We start from the raw sequence: 6,197 nt of genomic DNA on the forward strand, positions 1-6,197 counted from the left end.
TTATTAAAAAATTTTAAATATATATATTTAAGCCAAGACATTGAAAAAAGTACACAAACATACAAAATTGTATGAATAGACATGTAATTCTTTGAATTCCTGTAAATCTATAAAAAATGAAAGAAAAGCAAACTATTTTTTTTTAAATACCGGTACTAAAAAATTCCACATGTCCTAAACTTGCGGTCTTACTGCAATGCACTGTGACTTATTGTCACTATGACATGTACACTGAGCACTGGACGTGTGGGGTTCCTGCATCCTCAGTGGCCTATGTATGAATATTACAACTATGGGCCGTATTTATAGACATTTTTAGTGCGGTGGATGAGCAGTGTTTTTCGTATTCATAAACCAGTGTTAGCGATAGGATATGATTTGAATTCTGTACTAGTAACCAGTGGATAGCCAGGGCTAGCTTAGTACGCTCGTGGTGCGTGCTGCGAAATGTCTATGAATAGCACCCTATATGAATAACTGAATTTGAGAAAAACTATGACTTGTTGGGTTTCTGCACTTCACGATTCAATATATAAACAAAGAATAATTGAACCCTGTATTAAAATATAGAAAACCGAAGGTGCTTATAAAGTAATTCATCCTGCGCAATTTATTTTAATGCAATAAGAATAGACTTGGGTTATTTTTTTAATTTGCTGTGAAACAAGTAACAGCAACCATGAATATTTCTATTAGGCCTACTTAAAAAAAATCGTCAAGAGTACATGGACACATCTCCTATCAATTTATCAATATTAATAAATATATCCATTGTTAATTATTGTGCATTAACAGTTACGGTAGTTATCAATATTAATGAAATGTTATATATTTTGTTGCTGTATTATTTCAAAATGCTATTCCACGTATCAAATTGCACTCACTGTGTATGAAGTTATATTAGGTCTTTGATAGGTTAGAGTAGCCTATAGTTTAGGTTAGGTTAGTTTAGTTTAGTCTTAATTTGTCCGAATTTATTTACAACGTAAGCCATATAGCCTATTGCTACGAAATTTATTACTAACATTACTTTCCACAAAATGGCATGAATACGTTTTGTTATGTCAATACTGAATGCCACTTTCAAACCTCCAATTAAAAAAAAAAACATTTAAATGCTTACCTCAAAGTTACAGTCAGTCTTTCTTCAAAACTTATGCTTCTCCTGAAATTTGTATGCCCAATATCTATTAGTGGCCTCACTTTCTCTATTAACTCCTTGTATGTATTAATGGACATACAATAATAATTCTTAAACTTTTCTTCGTCATCCCATAACGAAGGTACAAGCTGGTGGAACTCTCCCAAGCTCTCACGTTTAAGAAATATTTCTCTTGTCCACTGCGATTGTCTACTTCTTTTTTCTCTCTTCAAATATTCATGTAAGAAAACAATATCTTCACCTGAGCTATCGCTATTCATTTTCCCTCTTCACAATATGATTGTTCTACTGTTTATGTTTGAACGATCTCTGTCGATCGATATTCAGTGTGACATGGAAAACAAATTCAGTCGATACCGCTACATGGCAGTCGGTTGCTCTTTGTCGATCGATGCTCTATGTGACAGGGCACTTAAGTCAGAAGATTCGTACTAACTTGGGACCTATTATCATTCCACTCAACTTTTCGACATTCAATACACCACTCACCACGTGTTTGTTACTTGACACGCTAATCAGTATTGTTGGTATATATGGCACTGGTATGCCAATTTGCAGAAGAGCGATAAACATGAACATCTGTTGTCTCCTAATGGGAACCCATGTCTTGTCATACAGGCCTAGCTCGGTTACATTTGGGATAACTCAGCAACATTCCAATCTCCATGAATTAGCTGAACACAAAAATCACACAGTGACAAAATATCCATTATCTGTCATAAGTGGTGGGATGTGATTTGAAGACATGTGATAGGTTTCTCACTGGTTTCGTCTTCATAGTTCCGAACAAATTTGTAAAGGATCACATGCTCTTGAAGCAGGTATTGTAATACACTCATTGCACAGACTACCAAGGTTGGTCAACAAAACTATGAACGAGGGTAGACAAAATAACAGGAAACATCTAACAGGGCGATACCAAGTTAAAATTGACATACTGAACATGAAAACCAAGTAATGGTGAGAGAGAGTATGAAAATGGGTGAATAAATAAGAGGGGGATAAAATGTGTATAATTCGATATAAGAGAGAAAGCGAGTGCAGATTTCTCCTCTCATATAAGCTAAGCCATGATAACTTCTCGAAAGAAAGTGAGATATGATCATAGTATCGAACATTACAAATGAAGCGGATACATGCATTATGAACATGCTGTAGTTTCTGAGGGGAATCAATCCTGAGATCACTAAACAGAACGTCGCAATAATCGAAGTGAGAATGAGTGTCTGTACCAGTGTCTGTTTTAATTTAGATGGATAATGATGCAATGGAGAAGAGAGAAAGCCTTCTTACATGTAGGCTATATTTAATATGTGTATCCCAATTGAGATTAGATTCGAAATGAACTCCTAGGTTTTTTTACATTGTTCTCACCTACACCAAATATACGGAAACATTGGCGTTGCTGATACTGTTCTATATCGTCCAGTTTGCATTCCAGCTTCTCGATCCGATGATTATAATATAAGTAATTTACATGGGAATGAAAGCAGATGGCCTGACAAAACGAGTACAACAATAATACAGAAACAAAGCCAGTCATTTCCTTTTCATTCCCTAAAATAAATCTTCCAAGGGATTTTTTTTTCCATTCTTTAGGCCTAAAACAACTCATCCACAACAAATTTCACTTAATCCAGGAAAAAAGAGGAAAATATTGAAGGCAAACCATAAGAAATAATATTAAGAAATCGTGAAGAAATTTCACAAGCGTCACGAAAATCTGCTGTCACTTTTAGATTGGTGACAGGCTATGACAGTATCAAGCCATGTACATAGAACTGGAGCATTCAATACATCTTACAGTATCCTGTGCAATACCAATGACAAAATGAAGAGAACTGTAAAGAAAGAAGATACCTTGTACTAAAGTACTGGAGTGGAAGAAATGGCTTTGTTGACAAACATCTAGACACACACACAAAATTTGCAGTTAGCTTTGTTGCAATGTAAACTGGGAGAAAAGAGGATAGGGTAAAATATATTTCAATTTCTTTTTCAACAAACCCAATTGCAAAGCGTGAAGTTCATCTTTTCTCCTTTTGCCTCAAAAACCTGGTTCTTCTTCTCTTCTTCCTTCTTATTCAACACAGCCAATTGCAAAGCATGAAGTTCATCTTTTCTCCTTTCTTCTGCCTCAAAAACTTGTCCTTAGATTTCTCCAGTTTCTGTTGTGCATCATCAACCAAAAGCTGATGCTCCTTCTCGCGAAGGGACTGCAGCTTTGCTTCGTATTCCAATTGCAAGGTATGTCTTCTGAGTCTTGCCTCGAGCTCCTTCTCCACGACACTCTGCTTTGGAGTGGAATGTGAACACGGCCTCGGTGATGATGCTACCAGCCGATTCTGTATAGCTGTAAAGGAAATAGGAATTATGAAATGCAGTAATTTGCATTGGAACAGGCTTTCACTAACACATCACAAGGAAATTACCTTCTTGTGTTGTAACATGAGTGTCACTGCCTGTAAACACGTCAGTAAATGAATGATCCGTAACACATCAACGTATCAGAGTTTGAAATTACAATACAGAGTTACAGTAAAAGCCCGATATAGTGTGGCTCTTGGGGGACATATTTAACCCCTGCATTATAGCTGAACCATGATATATCAGAAGTGATTGTAGTCCATGTGTTAAGTTGCATGAAGATAGGTAAAGGCGGTAATTTAATGCACTATAAGTCTATACATGAATTTAGATGGACTCCATCACGTGCCAGGTCCCCGTCACTGATCCACGAATTTGGGTCCACGAATGTTGCTCCCGTTCTATCTGCCACCCAGTCAAATGCCTCATTTAGTCATCCAATCCGAGTGCAATGAAAATCTCTTCACCGCACTATCCTGCTGATAATTATCTTTGCCTGGGGGTACAGCTCCTTCATCCTTACTGCCAAGTCGTACATATCTCCCATAACATACTCAAATCGTCGCCTCACACATGTCATCCCCACATGTAATATTATAGTTTTTATGTCCCTTTTCTCCTGTTGCTCCAATTTGTGTTTCACTTCTTTGACTCGTATCCCCGGGTAGCACAACACTTCGAGGTCCTTATTTTCTTGTCCCACATGTCGCACCATGGAATCTCCTCGTTCCAGTTCCTTAAAAGAGTGGAAGTCAATTGAGAATTTGCTCCTTCTCTGCCACCTTTTGACTCGCATAAGGATTCAATCTTCGGTTTTAAGCTCAGGATTTTGTATCCTGAGTCTATTTCTCACTGTTGTTAATGCAACAGTTTCCAGTATCCAGACAGGCACCTTGCGTCATTTAGTTTGTGCTCCATCTAAAAAAATTTACAGATAACTTATTTTGGTTTAAAATACAAGTTAAATTATTGTGGTCTAAGTACATGGTATAAGGTAACATGACATCTTTCAAAATACCTTTATACATTTCCTTATCCATTCTGCCATTGATGCGAAATATGGGACCGACACCGAACCATGAAAAACATCCCCATACCATAATGTTTAATAGTTTTTATGGTGTATTGTTTTCCTGGTTTGGTGGCCGCCTTACGTACACTTTCCCATCAGAAGTGAATCTGTTAAACTTAGATTCGTCTGACCACAAAACATTACGACACCAACGATTATCTTTATCCTTGTGTCTCTTAGCAAATGCCAATCTCTTTTTGATATTATCTTTGGACACATGAGGCTTGTGTTTGGCTAGTCGACCATTGAGTTTCGCATCACACAGCCGTCGTCTTACAGTCAATGTTGATACATTCAGACTGTTCTCATTTGATAATAACTCTTTCAACCATGGTGCAGATAAGAAAGGTTCCTTTTTAACTGCTCTAGCTATTAGCCGGTCTTGGCGCAGAGAACTTTTTCGTGGTCTTTCTCGTTTTTCGGGCATCGCTTTAGTTGTTTTATTGCGTTCTGTACATGTTTACGGGAAACATTTAGTTGATTTGCAATTTGATTCATACTGGTGCCATTTTGCCACAAACGAAACATAATACTGCGTTGATCTTCAGTTGTATGCTTTGTTCTTCCCATCTGCATAAAAATATGTTCTGATTTGAAAAATATACCTAATACACTGCATATACTATGGATGCAAGGTAATAAACAAAGTGGCTATTCAAAAACACTAGTATATTTACATGACATTACGTTGCTCTATTTTTTTTTTAACATTTTATGTTTACCTTTCTATCTTCTGTGCTGCCTCAGACACGCACTATTATTCCAGGACGTCAGAGTGGTGTATAGATGTTTACTGCTACACGAACTAATAACAACTGCTGCGCAGAACTGTGTATGTACTGTACAAGTAGGTAGACGCAGAATGCAGAACTGTGTATGTACGGTGCAAGTAGGTAGACGTCTGCCTCTCCAAACGAGCATGGGTCTATTTTTTTGACTGCCACTTTATGAACCTACTGCATTTAAATGTAATGCGACTGGAACATTTCGATTATATCAATAATTTACACGCAATTAATACTTCTAATGAATTGTTAAAAAATAAAATCTGATTAAAAATGTAAAAATGTCAAAACTCAGTCCTAGTGTCTCTTACAAAATACCACACTGCTCAAATAAATTGTTCCATATTATTTTATTGCAAACTTATGAAGAAATATGCTATATAATTTTTAAGCACAAAATAAATGTGCATATTTCTTAAGTCTGCAATAAAATTATATGCAACAATTTCTTTGAGTACTGTACAAAGAGTTCCTATGAATACTGGTCCCACTTCAATCTTCACCTAATAAAATCTGTTGGCGAGCAGCGAGCAGTCATACACTGGTGTACAAACAGACCTGTGAATGGTTCCTCATTCAGTCGAGTCCCACTCCATCTCTTACTGCTTAGCATCCTCAGGCCAGGCACTTCGCACTACCGTCATTAAGTCGATAGAACATTACTACCAGTTTTCTCTGTACATTTCATTTGTAACATTTTCCTAATTATTTTGTGCAGTTGCATTTTTCAGTAAATGTACAAGTTCTTTTAATATGTTACTTCGTGTACTTTGGGCTTCTAGCTGCCCTTTTTAAATGTTTTAATTTCCGG

Source organism: Periplaneta americana, chromosome 3, assembly GCF_040183065.1.
Source record: "Periplaneta americana isolate PAMFEO1 chromosome 3, P.americana_PAMFEO1_priV1, whole genome shotgun sequence".
NCBI classification, from domain to species: Eukaryota; Metazoa; Arthropoda; class Insecta; order Blattodea; family Blattidae; genus Periplaneta; species Periplaneta americana.